This window comes from Schistocerca cancellata, chromosome 5 (assembly GCF_023864275.1).
Source record: "Schistocerca cancellata isolate TAMUIC-IGC-003103 chromosome 5, iqSchCanc2.1, whole genome shotgun sequence".
NCBI lineage: Eukaryota > Metazoa > Arthropoda > Insecta > Orthoptera > Acrididae > Schistocerca > Schistocerca cancellata.
Genome location: NC_064630.1, coordinates 127,834,108 through 127,855,467, shown reverse-complemented (window position 1 = coordinate 127,855,467; position 21,360 = coordinate 127,834,108).

Sequence of the window (21,360 nt, the reverse complement as noted above, 5' to 3'; positions counted from 1 at the left end):
TTATAACATCTCGTCTTGACAATGTTTTTCAATATAGCAACTTTTCTTTATGTTCAACCCACGTGGGGTGTACTTTGTGAGACCACTGCCACGTGCTTATATAATTGTTTGACCCATCAGGTTAATAGTAAGACGTTAGTAACCAGTTCGAGGTTTTTCTTTTGTAAATTGCTTTTCGATCTAATTTATTTTAATTATCAAAATTATTGTGGAGTTACACGCTTTGTGTAAACCAAGTTGACCACGTGAAGCATGTGGTGTAATCATCAAAGTAGCCCTCACCTATTCTTTTTGGGAAGATTTCACAGAGAGTTAGTATGAATTTAGTATACCAGTGTGTGGTAATTACATGACGGACAGGATTGTGCTACGAACGTAACTTCTTTGGGTGAAAATTGAATCGGTTGGTTGTGGTTAATTTCCTCTTGCATGTGTTTCAACGTTCTTCGTGTGTTATTTTATGAATGGAGTGTTGTATGCAGTCTCCCAATCTTGGCTCCATATTTGATGTGTTCTTTAAGATTACAAACTCACATTTTCCACAATCCTAAATAAGGCACCAGTTTAGTTATGAATCAGATTTAATATGCTGAAATTTCAATGATCAATGTTAAAATAAATTTCCAAATATAAACTGATTTATTTCTTTTTATTTAAATTCTCTTTTTTATATATATATATCACCGGTTGTCGTATGACTATTAAAAGTTTATAATTAATGTTAGTCTGGTTGGGAATTTGGTAAGCTAGACTGGATACCTGGTGAAACAGTTGCGCAGTAATGCAAGGTCAACTTCCCCACACATCTCACAGCTTTTAACCCGCTTTTATTGTCTATCAGCACCGCTTACACCACAAAATAAAGCAACAACGTTATAGCACTCTTGCATTCGAAATTGTGATGGGTATGCCGGTTATTAATGCACCAGAATTTTGCATTTGCAGTGCAGTGGCTTACCTTGTGCTTACATTGAGCTGTGGTCTAGCTATTTTATCCACTTACATATATTACCAAGTTAAATATATTCCCGAAATTTCATCACTCTACATTAACTATTTTTCGGTGTTGCGACTTTTTCGCACCAGTGTGTAATAGAAGAAGTAGGACTTGCGCTTTGAGATTCCGTACAAACTCAATTTCGTATTTAGGTAACAATAATTTCGTGTGGCTCTGTGTCCTGGTGCAAGCGATTCTATTGGACGCCACTATGGCGCCTTATGAGTTTCTAACCCACTACAGTTGTTCAGCCGAAGAAAGGAGACCTGCAGTTAACGTGGAATCCTAACCAAGTTTTGTTTCTGGCGGCTATTCACATCGCTGATAGCTGAAGGCCAAGTTAAAGCGATTACTGGAAAATCATTGGGCCGACAGGGATTCTAACCCAAGACCACGTGGTTTTCATCCACATGCTTTACCATTAAACCATGAGACACAAGTCTCGCCTTAGTTCTCATGAATGAGATTGGTAATATAGAAATATATGACACATACAGTCGTATCTTTTGTTCGCATTGATTTAGTGGCTTTAATGTTTTACATCGGAAAGGGACCGTAGATCTTAGTAGGTGGCATAAATTTCAACTTGATACCTCTAACCATTCCTGGGAAAAAGCAGTCTTGACAGATGGACAAACAGACAGCCGTACAATATACAGGAAAATAAGAATAATTTTTGCGTGATATAATTACAGATTAACAATTTTGAAATTTCCTGATTTACTTGTACTGTAAAACTGGGGTTCTTGCCAAATTTTGTGATTGGGAGTGAACGGGAAATAACCAATTAGTTTTGATGAGCGAGTTTGAGGGTGTCGAAATACGTAACGTAAATTGCGATTTCGTTTCATTACACTGACTTGAAAGGCTAAGTTTTTCGCATCGTCAAGGAGCAGTAGACCTTAGTATGTGACGTAAATTTCTACTTGATACCTGCGCCTGTGCACTAGAAAGAGTGGTTTTAACAGTCGGACACACAGACAGACAAACATACAGACAGACGCACAACAACGTGACCCAGAGTGGGTTTCGTTTTTACTTATTGAGATACGCAGCCCCAAAAAGGTACAACATCAACAAGCTGTCGGAATGAGCAACATAGCTTTCAGTAGCACATTATTTATCCACAAAGAACTTACATCACTTGTTATTTTAATAAATGTTATACTAATGTAAAATCCAATATTCTGTCACTATGTAATATATAGTATCTTCTGGCATAATGTGTCTGGATACAGAATTGTATTTCATTAACGTTTATTATAAATGAAACTTACAATTACGCAGCGTATAAATTTTACGTACATCTACATCTACATACATATTCCGCGAACTGTACGTTGGTGGCAGTCAGCTTCAAATGCCAGTTCTCTAAATTTTCTCAATAGAGTTCCGTGAAAAGAGTCGGTTGCCTTCCCTCCAGGGATTCCCATTTAAGTTCCCAAGGGATGTCCATAATACTAGCTCATTGATGGAACCTACCGGTAACAATTCTTTCAGCTCTCTTCTGAATTTCTTCTATGATGCCTTTTTCTAATCCTACCTGGTGGGGATCCCAAACACTCAAGCAGTACTCAAGAACAGGTCGCACTAGTGTTATATACGTGGATTACTTTACACATCAGCCTCACTTTTATAAAGCTGTCCCAGTAAACTGTAGTCGACCATTCGCATTCCCTACTACTGTACTTACGTGCTCCTTCCATTTCATACGGCTCCAGCTAGATATTTAATCGAAGTGACTGTACCAAGCGGTACACTGCTAATTCTGTTGTCGAGCATTATTCAGACATTTTTCTACATTTGGAGCAGGCTGGCATTCACCACACCAATTAGAAATTTTGTCTAACAGTAAGTCACCTTGTATCCTCCGACATTGAGTCAGTGATGACATCTTCCTGTGCACCAAAGCGTCGTCATGAAACAGTCGCAGACTGCTGTTCATCCTTCAAATCAGATTATATATATATATATATATATATATATATATATATATATATATGGAAATTGAAATAAGAACACCGTGAATTCATTGTCCCAGGAAGGGGAAACTTTATTGCTACATTCCTGGGGTCAGATACCTCACATGATCACACTGACAGAAAAACAGGCACATAGACACAGGCAACAGAGCATGCACAATGTCGGCACTAGTACAGTGTATATCCACCTTTCGCAGCAATGCAGGCTGCTATTCTCCCATGGAGACGATCGTAGAGATGCTGGATGTAGTCCTGTGGAACGGCTTGCCATGCCATTTCCACCTGGCGCCTCAGTTGGACCAGCGTTCGTGCTGGACGTGCAGACCGCGTGAGACGACGCTTCATCCAGTCCCAAACATGCTCAATGGGGGACAGATCCGGAGATCTTGCTGGCCAGGGTAGTTGACTTACACCTTCTAGAGCACGTTGGGTGGCACGGGATACATGCGGACGTGCATTGTCCTGTTGGAACAGCAAGTTCCCTTGCCGGTCTAGGAATGGTAGAACGATGGGTTCGATGACGGTTTGGATGTACCGTGCGCTATTCAGTGTCCCCTCGACGACCACCAGTGGTGTACGGCCAGTGTAGGAGATCGCTCCCCCCATCATGATGCCGGGTGTTGGCCCTGTGTGCCTCGGTCGTATGCAGTCCTGATTGTGGCGCTCACCTGCACGGCGCCAAACACGCATACGACCATCATTGGCACCAAGGCAGAAGCGACTCTCATCGCTGAAGACGACACGTCTCCATTCGTCCCTCCATTCACGCCTGTCGCGACACCACTGGAGGCGGGCTGCACGATGTTGGGGCGTGAGCGGAAGACGGCCTAACGGTGTGCGGGACCGTAGCCCAGCTTCATGGAGACGGTTGCGAATGGTTCTCGCCGATACCCCAGGAGCAACAGTGTCCCTAATTTGCTGGGAAGTGGCGGTGCGGTTCCCTACGGCACTGCGTAGGATCCTACGGTCTTGGCGTGCATCCGTGCGTCGCTGCGGTCCGGTCCCAGGTCGACGGGCACGTGCACCTTCCGCCGACCACTGGCGACAACATCGATGTACTGTGGAGACCTCACGCCCCACGTGTTGAGCAATTCGGCGGTACGTCCACCCGGCCTCCCGCATGCCCACTATATGCCCTCACTCAAAGTCCGTCAACTGCACATACGGTTCACGTCCACGCTGTCGCGGCATGCTACCAGTGTTAAAGACTGCGATGGAGCTCCGTATGCCACGGCAAACTGGCTGACACTGACGGCGGCGGTGCACAAATGCTGCGCAGCTAGCGCCATTCGACGGCCAACACCGCGGTTCCTGGTGTGTCCGCTGTGCCGTGCGTGTGATCATTGCTTGTACAGCCCTCTCGCAGTGTCCGGAGCAAGTATGGTGGGTCTGACACACCAGTGTCAATGTGTTCTTTTTTCCATTTCCAGGAGTGTATATATATAAGAGCGGTCCTGTACGCTTACCTGGGACATACCTGAAAATACCCTGATCTCTGATAAACTTAACGTCTTACCGTCTTAACTTGTAAAATATCAATTTTTTATAAGTAACTTATCGAGACGTCGCCAACGTAATGCGCAAAACTTCCGTGTTAAAGAAATGCGGCAAAACAGCCCATGCCTCCCATAATACACGTAGCAACATCTATTATTGCATGTTTTTCAAACTGCTCGTTTTGGTAGTATTCAGTATACAGTAGTATATACCTACGTACGGTATAAATAGAGAATATGATATTCTTATCTTCCGTCTGAGCAGACTGATTAACTATATGTTATATTTCCCATGTAATGATGCAACCTACTCCTACTTTGCTCTGATGAATCATCTAAACTCCTGGAAACTGAAGTCTCCTACCATCCGAGATCAAACTTTTTTAGAGAGCATGAACTACCAGATTGCCTTGCAGTTACATTTTCTTACATAGCATTATTTTTGCAACAAATTAAGTTTCAAAAGAATTTTTCCTACAAAGACATGACAACAAAGTTTCTTTTAAAATCTGAAGGATTTGTCCTCATTTTGTTTTAATGTCATACTATACCAACAATGTCAACAACATGTATAATATTATAAGAAACCCTGAATAGAACTAAATCACTTAATCGTTACAACTAGAAGCATGTACAATGCTTACTGAGATTCCTCTCGTCATTTATTTCAGATATGACGTTTTAGAATTTTAATTTCGTCTGTAGCTTTTCACACGTTGGTCTATAAATAAAAGTTAAGGAGAGCTGAGAATTCTACAATTACCTCTGGGTGTAATTAAGGTAAATGAATTTGTAATTACTGTGCAACACATTTGCATGTAAATGGAGCACTTTACCATACCAGTTACTATCATTGTTCACATAACACTAGAAAAAGGTAACACTACTGCTGTAAGACTGAGAACTTGCGAGCTAGGCGATCATTCCTGTGCAGATTATTGATAGCTATGAACCGACTTCTGGAACACCAAGTGAATGTATTAAAACAATAGCTTGTCGGTTGAGATCAAATAGCGACTGCGTCGTCCTAGCACTTTCCGTCAATGCCAAGGTAAAATATGAGGAATTAACTGTGAAGGAACATAAGTTACTTTTATTATACAGCAACGAGAACCACAAATGTTTTGCCATCTGTGTTAATCTAATGGTCCTCTTTAATGTGAATCAAGTTATTCCAGCAGTTATTTCAGCGTAGAGGGTCGGTGTAGCCTGCTCTACAGAGTCCACCCACCGTTCTGGAGTCTGAAGATGGTTCTTAAATAGAATTGAATCCAGTCACTCTAACAAAAATAAAAAGTAGCGATCAAGACTGCTTTTATTCTTTAATTCTGGGAGAACATTTGTAGCAATTGAAAACTGTTGGCAGACGGGAAATCTACAACGAATCTTTGCCTGACGCAGCCTACTATCCGAACACGTCTTACATATATCCGCAGAGATCGGATAAAATCTGTTACACCCTGTTGGCAAAATTTCCGGATTCGAGTCTCGGTCCGGCAACAGTTTCAATTATTTTGACAGTACTTCTTATCAATAGCAGTTGCTTTCGTCATTTGTTGCAGAGGCAGCATCATTCTAGAAGAGGTAGGCTATAGGATATCGCCGGAAAGACATTCTGAGCTCCTTGATAGATCGTAAACGAGTAATCTTTAACTATCAATTTAAATCACTTGAGACAAGGAAACACAGTTTTTGCATATATTTCAGAACTTACTATTTTACATGAGGATGGTTTCGGATTATAAGCTCATTTTCAAGTGCTACTATTTCAAAAATTTTGTTCATGTTTCTGGTGTACTGTGACACAAAGCATCTACAGCCATCAAAGTAATTACGTTGTATTACATCGTGCTCCTACAATATACACCAGAAACATTCAGGAATAATACAAGACACTGATGCTTTAATATTAAATAGATCACTGGCTAAATATGTTATCACTATACAATATAGACAAAGGGCGAATAAATTGCAGAGTAAATATACGAGTAAAATTTTTCCCTACACGGCATTGACAATAGGCCATTATTGACTTCATAAAAGATAATCAGCATTCTTCCAATAATTTTCGTACTTTTTAAGCATGGAATTTTAGTCCGCCCCGATAGCTGAGTTCTGCCGGTACTGTAGCTCAGCGTGTTCAGTCAGAGGGTTATCTGCCCTGAGTTAATGGATGAACGATGAACTTGAAAAAGCGTCATGGGACGTCCGCCTTGAATAAGTAGAACGAACAATACCGAAAAGAATGAGATCAAAAACAAAAAAAGTGGTCAGCGCAACGGACTGTCATGTCAAGGGGCCCGGTTTCGATTCCCGGCTGGCTCGAAGATTTTCTCCGCTTAGGGGCTGGGTGTCGTGCTGACCTAATCATCATCATCCCATGCCGCTCGACACGCAAGTCGCCGAAATGGCGTCAACTCAAGAGACTTGCGCCCGGCGACCGGCCTACCCGACGGGAGGCCCTAGCCACACGGCATTTCATTTCAGTACAAATTATATCTGAACAGCAGAGAATGGCTGACAAAAAGGAAATGATTAATTGATTTTTCTTTAAATTTTCTTGCGATGCCGGTATACAGAAGTGGTCGTACAGTAGTAGTTCTGGGTGGACTTCGGGCCTTTACCCTTAATATACAGGGTGTCCCAGCTATCTTGTCCACCCAAAATATCTCTGGAACAATAACAGCTATTGGAAAACGACTTTCACCGGTATCAATGTAGGGATGGGGCCCATGAATGTACATATTTGGAAACATTCTAAAACGAAAGCATATGTGGTTTTTAACACAAACTTACATTTTTTTTAAATGGACCTCCTATATTTTTTCTTCAGCAATCCATAGCATGACAAAGCACATACACAATGGCGTTGATTGCATCGCAATATTCCCATTACATCCCGAGATATTGAGACGCGAAGTTGACGCTTGAAACACCCGACATGCGTTGCTAGCGCACGTCCTGAGGCGCAGGCGTGAGCCCCATGCTGCCCGTAATCGCGATGTGATTGACATGTATAATCACATCTCCACACTTATCAAGAGGTCCGAAACGAATAATACTGTCTGCTGCCATCAACTCTCATAAGCACATAATGGTTTCCCTCTTGCACGTTTTACGTATCTACGTACACAATATGAACCAGTACCGATCGGTGTACACCCGTCAGGTTGTCTTATTTATCCTGTACACCCAAAATGACGTTTATCTAATGCGTTATATGGCCCATTGTGCCTGTCGCACATGGCCTGGCTCTACTTAGTCAAGTGTCCAACGTAGTTCCCACTACTGCCACAGTTACCACTTCGCCTTGTTTATGATTTGCGACCCATGCAAACTCCTGTACTCCACCACCCTCCGAGCATCCCATTTGTTGTTGCTTTGGCGTGCGGTACACCGCTTTCAGTGTAGTCGTGCATCAGAGTAATCTAGTGACGGCACGGAGGTAGTACACATTGTGAATAAACGTTGTGTTGTGGAACTTATACTGTACAGTATAATGTACACACATGAAGATATGGTAGAAATGCTGCTGATCTATGGAGAATGTACGTTGACGGGAAATACGTTATGAGATTGCTTGTTTGTTGATAGTACTGTTAGCGAACATTATGATTATTAATGTGTCTGTTTTCTACCCTAATCTACATACCTGTACTGTACCCTGTTGTAGGTGGACGAAATGCTGTTCAGGCAGAACGACTGTACAGAAGACGATTCCCTGACAAGCCATCGCCTTCGCGCCGGATGTTTGGTCCTCTCACATCTCGTCTACGTGAAACGGGAAGCTTAAATCCAAGACCTCGACATCGTCCTAGAACACGCACAGATGAACGTGCTGAAGTTGCTCTGCTCGCTACCATAGCTGTGAATCCTCAAATCAGCACACGTCAAATTGAGCGTGAAGTTGGTGTGTCGAAATCAAGCGCACAGCGTATTCTTAAAAGTCATAAATTTCATCCTTACCATGTTCATTCACACCAGGATCTTCATGGGAAATGACTTCCGCAATAGGGTAACATTTTGTCGGTGGGCTCAGCAAAAACTTCTGACTAATCCAAATTTTTTTGCAGATGTTCTCTTTACCGACGAGGCATCATTCTCCAACAAAGGAATTGTCAATATGAGGAATATGCATTATTGGTCCGCAGACAATCCAAAATGGCTCCGTCAGGTAGAGCATCAACGTCCGTGGAAAGTTAATGTTTGGTGTGGGATTATTGGAGATACCATCATCGGACCTTTCTTTATAAATGGCATCCAAAATGGCAGACAATACTCCAGATTTATACGACACAATCTTCCTGTTCTCTTGGACACCGTACCTCTGAACCGGAGAATGGTCATGTGGTATCAGCATGACGGATGCCCTGCACATAACGCCTTACGAGCACGACGGCTTCTGAACCGTAAGTTCCCTGGTAGGTGGATTGGACGAGATGGCCCAGTTAGGTGGCCTGCCCGATCTCCGGACCTTACACCCCTGGATTATTTTCTTTGGGGAGCAGTGAAGGATGCTGTTTACCAACATGAATCAACAACACCAGAGGACATGAAGCAACGCGTTATTGATGCTTGTACAGCCATCTAAGAGGAAACAGTAGATCGAAGTAGGGCATCCTTCATCCGCAGAGTGACCCTATGGATGCAAGCCAATGGACATCACTTTGAGCATGAGATGTGAACGCTATGTTTAGTATGTAGTGCTGGTATCACAGTGCAAGTTTCTGCAAAGGGCCATTTTACCCAGTGATGTTAAGAAACATTTGTCTGCAACAATTTGTCATTTAACGCATTAGATAAACATAACATTGATAATTATTGATAATAAAACTAATGTTTACATGTTTACATTCATCTTCTATGTCCTACCTGAACTTCCCAAATCAAAACATTTTTACCTAAACAACGGTAAAACTTTTAGTCCACTTGCTCGTTTGACTAAAACCATCAACATGAATTTTACTATTACGAGTGAATGATCAACTGTCACTTGCGCTAGATCTACTGTAAAGTAAAGTTTTAACGTTGAACGGCATTACCTTTTTAGTAACGGATTAACGATAAGCGAAGTTAACTTTGTGACTAATGTTTCGGTACACAGATATGTTACAGAACCGCGTCACCCCTAGCCTATGGGATAAATGCCTGCTGGAATTTACGACGTTAATGCAGGATGGCAGTAGACCGTATTATTCGTTTCGGACCTCTTGATAAGCATGGAGGTGTGATTACACAAGTCAATCACATCGAGATTACGGGCAGCATGGGGCTCACGCCTGAGCCTCAGGACGTGCGCTAGCAGCGCATGTCGGGTGTTTCAAGCGTCAACTTCGCGTCTCAGTATCTCTGGATGTAATGGGAATATTGCGATGCAATCAACTCCATTGTGTATGTGCTTTGTCATGCTATGGATTGCTGAAGAAAAAATATAGGAGGTCCATTTAAAAAAAATATAAGTTTGTGTTAAAAAACACATATGCCTTCGTTTTAGAATGTTTCCAAATATGTACATTCATGGGCCCCAGCCCTACATTGATACCGGAAAGTCGTTTTCCAATAGCTGTTACTGTTCCAGAGATATTTTGGGTGGACAAGATAGCTGGGACACCCTGTATAATATTCAAAGGTCTCAAAGTACATGTTGTCTCTCTCTGTGGCCTCAGTGCAATATTTCAGTAGTACAGATTACTTGTGGTTGCCTTGTTAACAATGCTCTGCAAATGTGAAATCTGTGTTTCTTCTACCTGGTGCAGACATTTCCTATACAATGGAAGCTACAGGTTTGCTACCAACCCATATATTCAAAATCTCGTTTCTGTCTTCTAGAGTATAGTGTTCACAGAAAAACAAATAGTATGATTTCCTGGTCGTTACCATTCATTGAGATAGTAATGACTACTACTACCACATACTGCAGCCACACAGATGCTCATTGGTGTTGACTATTCCGAATTCAGCTGATTCAGCAGCGCGAAGTAGGAGTAGGAAGCGTTTATCAGCTGTAAAAGAAACATAGGAATAATTAAATTTAGTACAGTGGAGATATCACTCATCACGACAAAACTTTACAGCAGGATTGTTTATCTTTTGTCTACAAATATTAGCTTTCATATACACTACTGGCCATTAAAAGTTGTACACCAAGATGAAATGTAGCTGATAAACTACATATATTACACTAGAACTGACATGTGATTACGTTTTGATGCAATTTGGGTGCATAGATCCTGGGTAATCAGTACCCAGGACAACCACCTCTGGCCGCAATAACGGCCTTGATACACCTGGGCATTGAGTCAAACAGAGCTTGGATGGCGTGTACAGGAACAGCTGCCAATGCAGCTTCAACAGGATACCATAGTTCATCAAGGGTAGTGACTGGCGTATTGTGAAGAACCATTTGCTCGGCCACCATTGACCAGATGTTTTCAATTGGTGAGAGATCTGGAGCATGTGCTGACCAGGACAGGTGTCGAACATTTTCTGTGTCCAGAAAGGCCCGTACAGGACCTGCAACATGCGGTCGTGCATTATCCTACTGAAATGTAGGGTTTCGCAGGGATCGAATGAAGTGTAGAGCCACGGGTCATAACACATTTGAAATGAACGTCCACTGTTCAAAGTGCCGTCAATACGAACAAGAGGTGACTATGACGTGTAACCAATGGCACCGCATACCATCACGCCGGGTGATACGCCAGTACGGCGATGACGAATACAAGCTTCCAATGTGCGTTCACCGCGATGTCGCCAAACACGGATGCGACCATCATGATGCTGTAAACAGAACATGGATTCATCCAAAAAAATGAGTTATTGCCATTCGTGCACCCAGGTTCGTCGTTGAGTACACAATCGCAGGCGCTCCTGTCTGGGCTGCAGCGTCAAGGGTAACCGCAGCCAGGTCTCCGAGGTGATAGTCTATGCTGCTGCAAACGTTGTCGAACTGTTCGTGCAGATGGTTGTTGTCTTGCGAACGTCCCCATCTGTTGACCCAGGGAGACGTGGCTGCACTATTGCACTATCCGTTACAGCCATGCGGATAAGATGCCTGTCATCTCGACTGCTAGTGATACGAGGCTGTTGGGATCCAGCACGGCGTTCCGTATTACCCTCCTGAACCCACCGATTCCCTATTCTGCTAACAGTCATTGGATCTCGACCAATGCGAGCAGCAATGTCGCGATACGATAAACCGCAATCGCGTAGGCTACAGTCCGACTTTATCAAAGTCGGAAACGTGATGGTACGCATTTCTCCTCCTTACAATAGGCATCACAACAACGTTTCACCAGGCAACGTCGGTCAACTGCTGTTTGTGTATGAGAAATCGGTTAGAAACTTTTCGCCTGCCAGCACGTTGTAGGTGTCGCCACCGGCGCCAACCTTATGTGAATGCTCTGAATAGGTAATCATTTGCATATCACAGCATCTTCTTCCTGTCGGTTAAATTTCCCGTCTGTAGCACGTCATCTTCGTGGTGTAGCAATTTTAATGGCCAGTAGTGTATTACAATGAATCGTCAATAATTATTCCTGCAGAAATAAGGAGTATCTCTACAGAATCTCCAGGGACAGGAGTCTGTGGGAAACACCTATTAGAAGAAGAGACGGGATAATTCAACAGGTCTTTCGAGATTACAGAGTGACTTTAACGATACTAAACGGAGCCAAAGAAATAAGAACCGCAGGGGAAGACTGAGATAGGGGTACGTCTAACAACTGAGGACATCGTGTTAAGTCTGGTTCTTAGGTGAAGGAGTGTAGAAATTTGCGGCGAGTGACACCAAAGCAGACAGAAGAGTTATGAGAATATAAAAAATTAATGTATTAAAACTGACAGAAATCGGAATTCAAATAAATCTGTATTTCACTTTAGTGTATTGCTATATACTTTTAAAGATGTGAAATTTTCTACCATATGGTTATTCTCTAGAAGACTGACCAGTAGGAATGTCTCCCTGGTGATGGTGTAGAACTTGCTGGCGGTTAGCATCAGGGGACGCCCTGTGCGGCACTGGAAGATCCGCAGCTCTCTAAGAAAACGCGGGGATCCCCCAGTCCAGTCGCAGCTGTACACAGACACCTGCAGGCGTTCGCTCTACAAACATAACGGAAAAAGAGAAATTACAAATGGCATCTTGTGATTTTTCTGCTGGTGTCAGTTTTCGTCATCAGTAGGTAGGTTCGTTTTTCTCACATTTTTGAAAATACTGGTTGAGGCAGCCAAGACAGGCCTCCTGAAAATATCCAGAACGAGTAAATATATTAAGAGCGGTTTATAGTGAAGAATGTGGTGATATTTCTGAAGAGCGCAGGTAATTTTCAATGTTTATACTCGTAACTATTGAATTGTGACACTGACTTTGTTATATATATATATATATATATATATATATATATATATATATATATATATATATATATATATATATATATCTTTTGAGGTGTTGGAAAGAAATTTCGAAGGCTATTTTACTGATGATACTGTACATGGCTGTATTTATCGCTGTACAGTGTACATGAACGACCACAGCAGCAGGCTTTGGAATACTGAAAATTCTTAAATTGAGAGCCACAGTGAAATTTTCACTCTGCAGCAGAGTGTGCGCTGATATGAAACTTCCTGGCAGATTAAAACTGTGAGCCGGACCGAGACTCGAACTCGGGACCTTTACCTTTCGCGGGCAAGTGCTCTACCAACTGAGCTACCCCAGCACGACTCACGCCCTGTCCTCATAGCCTTAATTCCGCCAGTACCTCGTCTCCTACCTTCCAAACTTCGCAGAAGCTCTCCTGCATACCTTGCAGAACTAGCACTCCTGGAATAAAGCTGTGAGGACGGGGCTTGAGTCGTGCTTGGGTAGCTCAGTTGACAGAACACTTGCCCGCGAAAGGCAAAGGTCCCGAGTTCGAGTCTCGGTCCGGCACACAGTTTTAATCTACCAGGAAGCTTTTTTAAATTGAGAGCCTCTGTATGATGCTGCAACACGGTTGACATCCTCTCGGTTATTTTAAGAACAGGTTTATCAATTTCAGGTTCAAGAAATAGTACACTAGTTTCCATCAAGAGGAAGAAACGAGCTAACATTTAGTTCTGGGATGTAATATCAAACAACTTGCGTATGACGATAAGTGGCAATCCAACTGGGATGCGAGACATGATTTCGACACACACCTACCTTCAGACACTTGAGGCTTTATCTGGTCGAGACACTGTGGTTTGACTTCAGTGGGCACCTCACTAAATCCTGCGTGACTACACTAAGACTTGGAAAGGATTCATCTCCAGATGTACGATATTTCCATGCCGGGGTGAAAACTTGATAGTGGCACCCACCCCCACCCCCACCTCCTCTCCATTAAGCGTTTGAGATAGGATATCAAAATTTTTCCAGAAAGATCAAGTTTCCAACATCTGTTAATTTTGTAGGGCAAATCTTTCTGAAGAGTTTCATATATAAAACACATATGTCCGAGGAAATGTAAGACACGTTATTTGCTCTTAAGTGTGCCAAAGCACAGTGTCACTCCTGTCCAAACACCATTCTTCTGTCACACGTCACTGTGTTTCGCTCGGTGAAATTCGAACGTGTCTATTTTGTAATAGAAGCCATCAAAAGGCATCAAACATATATTCAGGACAGTGGAAATTAAAATGTCCAGTAGTGCCTCTCCTGATTCCAGTCGGCCGGTTTGACATCCCACACTCCTTAACAAATTTCACATTTAGTAGTGGGTGGGATTACTTGTAACCAGGAGAATAAGAACTCTTCAGAAAAATTGCACTCTCTCTTGTCTGTTAGCTAATAACTTTCTCTTTTGAGTGACCAGTAAAGACAAAAGACAGGGAAGACAGTACACATTTCTTCAATACTTGGATCCCAGCATGTTTGTCTGTCTCATCTTGCTACAGATTTACAAGGCGTGCTTTCCTTTCTGCGGAAGAATCTATTACCTCACCAAAGCCCATCAAACGTTTTTCTACATGAAAGCTCAAGAAGCTCCTATCCAATATTGAAAAAGCCGTTAATGCGAGTAGTACCCAAGACTAGTGTAGTTTCTCGATTTGATTACGTCTATTTTCTCACTGTCTGCTAGATAAAACGAAATAGGCCTTTCTAATATCGCAGCCATTGTAACATACGCCATATAAGCGACAACATTTTGACACAAATGGTCATTTTTATCCACCTCATCTACATAAATAACACGACAGAATATAATTCACGACATGCCACTACCAAATGGCAACTAGCCCTTCTACAAGCAAAAAGTTTTATGTTAGTAAATAATTTCACATTTCATTTATATGCTCCAGTTTCTCAAGCAGGTGATCGAAAAGTAGTAGTACGAAATATTTATATAAATTTAGAATCGCTATATTCTTCCATATTATTTGTGTGGTGTCCCCGTTTTTTCTCCTTCATCGTTCTAGCTAACAATCTTGCCATCATTAATTCTGTAACTATACCTTCCATTGTCAAAACTTATTCTCCAGTTAACTTCACTAACCCTGTAAGAATCACAGGTTCAGTTATCCCACATTTATTCTCTAGTTAGGCGTTATTACGTGTTCGTATGACACGTTTTCCGCGCTGTTCCTAGAACGGAACTTAAAGCGGCTGTTAACCAGGGACTGTACAACTGGCTCTTAGTAGTGTAGCGATCTGACAAAACTCTTCTGTCTAAATTTCATTTTCTTGCACACACCGAAAGGATAAGATGTAATCTTTCTTACCTGTTATTCCTTTTATTCGTTTATTTCCACTATGGTAGGCTGAATCTATGGATTTCGCTAGTAATTATAACAACGCTAATCAATCGCACACCTAATTATCCACATAAACGAACAGCGATTGGCACTGAAACGTTTGGGTTTATTCGGCTCAGCTAGTATAGCCCAGTATCATTTTGCCTGCGGGAAAGTTTTTTATTTCTATATGCGACGGGGATTACCCTGGTAGATACATCACGTACACTGTGCACGCATTCAAAAATTATCTTATGATTCGTTCAGAAATCAACTTACAATGTGTTCAAAACCATCATAGATGCGTTTCAAAATGACATGGGTAATCGATAGACAATGTGCGCTGGATGCTAGGCGCTTTGTGAATCAAGGTTTATTTCTTCAAGAATATGGATGTGGTGTCCCCTGAAACTGCCGCCCGGTGCAGATACCCTGGTTTGACCACTGCCCCGCGCTCTTGATCCGGGCTTAAAAGGGGTCCGTACACCATCAAAGTCAGAGCAAACTTATATGGCAATATCAACTATACTGTCGATGTACTTTGTCCTCAAGTTAAATTCGTGTGCTAAAATTACAGCATTGTTTCAAAGCTGACAATGGCATTCATTAGAATTCAGCGTTCTTGCGAAACTAAAACTAATTCAGATTGAGAAAGCATTTCCGCTTATCGAATTTACCTGCTGTCACATAACATTGGCATCACTTTCCTGCTCTGCCACACTCGACTTACAAACAACCATCACAATTTCGGAATGTATCGCAATAAGACACGTGATTTCTCCAAGACGAAAACTACGCTGACACCCTGTCATACGGCCATCATCGACAATCTGAGCCGTGCGGCGGTGCGGTTCTTTTATGTCCTTTTACCCGCACCTACCTGCGAACTGGTCGCAGCAGATCGCTGGTAGGAAAGCCGAGCAGAAACCTACCGTACGGCGACTCGCATCGGGCTAGAAACAACCTAACTATTACAAAAATCTGGAAAAGATCTTAATTTTGAATGACAGGTGGAAATATCGGCAAAAGTTCAGTATATTCTGAAGTTGAGAATTACAAGTTAACTGCAAAGCCTATGCTAATCCTAACACAGTCATACACAAACCCTTTCGTTCCCGTTCGCAAATTTGTGGTAACGTATTTCCCAAAATATGAACAGCTACTAAACACAGAATGTTCTTAAATGAAAATGCTCGCCACACTATTAAGTTTATTGGTTTCTAATGCACTCAAGTTTTTGGTCACCGATCTGCTCAATATGCCACACGGAATTACTGGTTTTTCTCATACACAAAATTACTTTTAAAAATCTGTACTTTCTAAAGAAAAACGCACCAGAATAAATATTCCTTCACTTTTGAGGCATGTAGCACAACTAAAACCGGCAAACTATAGCTTCCTTCGGAGTTCATACTACACACGACCATGCCATTGAAAGGCTGGGCTCCGACAACTTAGACTGCTGTAAGCAATCTATATCTCCAAGAGAAAAGACGCGCGAAGAATACTCCGGTCTGATTGCTCAGTTTTCTTTGAGGTCAATCAAAAACATTATTCTCCCGCGTTAGTCAGAGCTTTTCTTGACTAACCAATCAATAAATAAATAAATAAGACACTTTCGAACTGTACTTTTTTCCGGAATAAATATTTAACATTCTGATATTTTGTTTATACTTTACGTTATTAACCTCCTCGATACGGGAATCGTCGCACAAGCAGCTTAATAACTGATACATCCAAGTTGCTGCCAAGAACAATATACAGAAGAATGGAGAAGAAAATTGAGGACCGGTTGGATACCGATCAGTTTGGCTTTAGAAAAGCTAAAGGCACCAGAGACAGTTCTTATTTTGAAGTTGATCATGAAAGCATGACTGAAGAAAACTCAAGACACGGCCATAGGATTTGTCGACATGAGAAAAGCAATGTCAATGTCAAATGGTTCGAAATTTTGAGAAAAATAGCGATAAGCTACAGGGAAAGACGGATAACACACAATATGTACAAGAACCAAGAGGGAACAATAAGACTGGAGGCCAAGAAGGAGGTGCCCAGATTAAAAAGGCTGTAAGACAGGGGTGTAGTCTTTCGCCCCTACTGTTCAATCTATACATCGAAGAACAACGACGGAGATATAAGAAAGGTTCAAGAGTGGAATTAAAATTCAAAGTGAAAGGACATCAGTGATAATATTCGCTGATGTCAATCCAACCCTCAGGGAAAGCGAAGAAGAATTACAGGATCTGCTGAATGGAATGAGCAGTCTAATGAATCCTGAATATGGACGAAGAGTAAATCGAAGAAAGTAATGAAAAGTAGCAAGAATCGATGAGGAAAGTAATATATGGAAAATAATGGCAAGAAGAAAGAACATCCGGGGATAGCTTCCATGGTACTAGAGGGAGATGTAGTGGGTAATAACTTTAAGAGGAAAATAGAGATTAGAATGCATTCAGCATATAATTGAAGATATAGGTTGAAATTGCTACTGTGAGATGAAATGGTTAGCACTGGAGAAGCATTCGTGGCGGGCTCATCAAACCAGTAAAAAGACTGATGACCCCACAAAAAATGTTTTTAAGACTAGATTGGATAGTCCAGCGTTCAAAAGCCCCAATCCCATTTGACCAAAAGATGTTAAGAGCTTTCTCCGGTAGTTCCATCCTGTAAAATGTTGGTCCCAAATAGGTGCCGAGTCACTTTCTCTTAACTGAGAATTTCCAATGTGGTTACTTTAAGGTTACAAAGACATAGCTGTGTACCTCAAAGATGTTGACAGCAGTTGTTGGATCATATGTGGGGCTTACCCTCATGGTGTCTGTAGCATGTGCTCCATACTCCAATTGTCCCGAGTTGTCATATGGTTCTCTGCAGACTGTTCACCTTTGATAGTGTATCCGCAATTAACGCACTTTTGGGCAATCTTTTCAATACTGTGTAACATCAAATATCCCTTATCTTTTATTGACCTCAATCAAACAAGAATACTCTTCAAAGCAGACAATCAGGTGACACTTCACGAAATATAATTTCAGAAACAAGTAGGAAACAGTTCCGCATCTCTACAACACAGTCTTTGCGAGAAGTACTATTACAATGTTCAACCACCAAACGCAGACTTCTTCTATTTTTCGAACTCTATCTTGCAAACAGGCTATTCTACATCTAGAAAGTTATGGTCAAACCTTACCGGTTTAATGACCCTAAAATAAAGATAAAATACAACAAATTTTCACTAGGAATTCATGTTCTCCAGCGTTACTCTTAGTCACTACATGACGCTCCTAACAAATAACAAGTTGTTATTGTTATCCACGATTTGTTATATGAGACATATTTTAACGTCGAAAAGAACATTTTCCTGAAAAATTGAAATTCTTCTGGGTGTTGTACCACATCTTTTTAAAAATTATAACAGTTAAAAATGTATAGATTATCAACCCCTACATTTCGCCCACATTACAACGGCCTTCCTCAGGGAAGGGCTTGTCCTGGTGAAGGTTGTTGCAATACAGTCGCAACGTCGATTTTGTAGTTTATACATTTTCAAAAATTTTATTTTTACACAGTGACGTGGTACAACACCCAGCAGCATTTAAACCATTTTGCCATCGGCAATAGAAGCTTACGTTATTATCTTCCTGAATCTCATGTACTCTGGATGTTCCAGTGGAGCAAGATGTCCGTTTACTTGGCCGTGGAAGCTGTCGAACTTAACACCTCTTGATGATTTTATTTGGGACAGAATTACACTTTTAGTGTTCGAAATATCAGTCGAATGTTCATAAATATTAACGGTCTTGATATTAGCAGCTTCGTGTTTCCTAGGGAAAACACAAATGATCCGTTCCGCAGTGAAAGTTAAGATTATCTGTTGCAAATGCAATACATAACTGTACTGTCTACGTAGTAAATTGCGAACATCTTACAGTGTATACACGTAGCATATAGACAAAGCCTTTGCAAACAATGTCGTATTGTAGAAGATGAGCTGGAAAGCGAAAGTTTCATTATTCTGTTCTTCGATAGATGCATCTACGTGGCACTTAAGCTATGACTTGCCATTCGTTAGAAAATGCTTCCTTTATTGAGGATTGTCTCAGTTTCTTTCGAATGTATGCACCTTACAAGAACACCTTATTAGCACCCATTTTTACCGTTCATATATTGTGTATTATGTATTATACGAAGAGTACAAAGTTTCTATATCAATCTCGACTTTATATATATAGAGTCCCAATTAAAATTTGGATGAAAAAAGAGCACTCTTTCGTTTTCCTCCTATGATTATCGTCGCGTGAGGTTCGCAGTTGCGTAATGGACAATATTTAAGAGGGTTGAAAGTGGAAATACGTTAACTGTATTAGAATTACTGTCAGTAGTCTCGTAAAATTTCTGCATCTCCTCAGCATGTTATGAAAGATGTCACTCATTAAATAAATATAGCCAAGACGAAGGGCACAAGGACTGTGACAAAAAGTAATTCTTTTTTCGTAATGTAATTATTGTATACTTGTAATTGTATACTTAAAGCGTGGAAATTGGTAATTCTGACCATTGTCCTTTTCTTTTCAGTTAGTCTGTATAAAAAGGAGTAGGCATGAAAGGATACATGCTATTATGAAACTTTGTCTTCTCACTTCTGATACTTATACATGATAGGCAAGAGTTAAATTACGTCACTAATTCCCTAAAATATTCGAAACAAGAGAGACAGCAGCTGAGCAAAGTTCTCTGATCTGGAATTTTCAGAACAACTAGATCGACAATTTTCTGGCATTGATACAACAGTACCGCACTTTCAGAATGACGTGCAGGGGGGATGTTGAAAGTAGCTGCTCTAGGAAACACAGCGCCTATCGTGCAAGAGCGAACGGTGATGCAGGTCTACTTCTTAAACGAAAAGAAAAAAAATGACGGAACTAGAATTTCGATTTTAAAAAGGGAAACGGATGAAAAGAAAAATAAAGAACAAAGGTTTATACTGTCATCATTTTGCCAGTTACCATTCACTTAGTGGCATCTAATTAGACAACTTATTACAGATGTATCATCTAATTAATGTGTACCCAATTGTTACTGGTCTAGCTTATCATGACGTACAGTTAATGAAAATAAACAGTTTTACAGCTCTGAGGCATATTAAAAAAAAAACAAGGAGGATCATTAATGACAACAAGGTACAATTTTTTTAAGAATAAGATGATAGGGTTGGTAAAGATATATGTAGAAGGACATGCTAATGAGAAAGTCAGTGTACTCCATAGTAAATTTGTGTCAGTATTTGCAGGGAGCTCGTATAAAAAGTCATCCAAAAAGTTCATTGAAAAACAAGGAATACGTGGATACCTAAAATGATTAAAATTTCATATAAGAGGGATAGGAGAATCTGTTATAAAGGCCAGAATAAGTGGATATCCCACGTACCTGCATTCTACAGAATATACTGTACAGTTTTAAGGAAAGACATTGAAATGTCCAGAAATATGCATTCAATGACATAAATTAATAATGCAGATAGTAAAATTAAAACTATGTGAGATATTGTTAAAAGTGAGACATAGCAACCAGTCAGTGTACAAGTTATTCTGACAAGTAAATTAAATGAAATTATTCTACCTGCAGCAATTTGAAATTCTATAGCAACCAGTTTCTAAATATAGTGGCAAAAAATGAATTGAAAGGTTTCATCCAAAAGCTTTCTAAAAAAAAAAAAAATCTCATATTTTATTGTTGGAATTTCAAAAAAATTCTGAAATGTTGTTCTAACTTAATAGGTAATTTTCTTAGTAATATTTGGTATACTTCACTGTCACCGAGAATTTTCCCATGCAGGATAAAATATGCTGTTGTTATTCCTCTTAATAAGAAAGGTGACAAGAAAGGCTTAAACAACTATCGTCCAGTTTCCCTACTGGTATCTTTTTCCAAAATATTCGAAAATGTAAGGTACTCAATTGTAGTCCCACATACAACAGAAAACATTTACTTAAGACATCAAAGTTTGGATTACTCGACAAAGAACATTATTTATACATTTAATCACAAAAATATTACAAGCCTTAAATAATAAAATTTCAGCAGCTGGTATTTTTTGTGATTTTCCCAAGGAGATTGACTGTGTCAATCA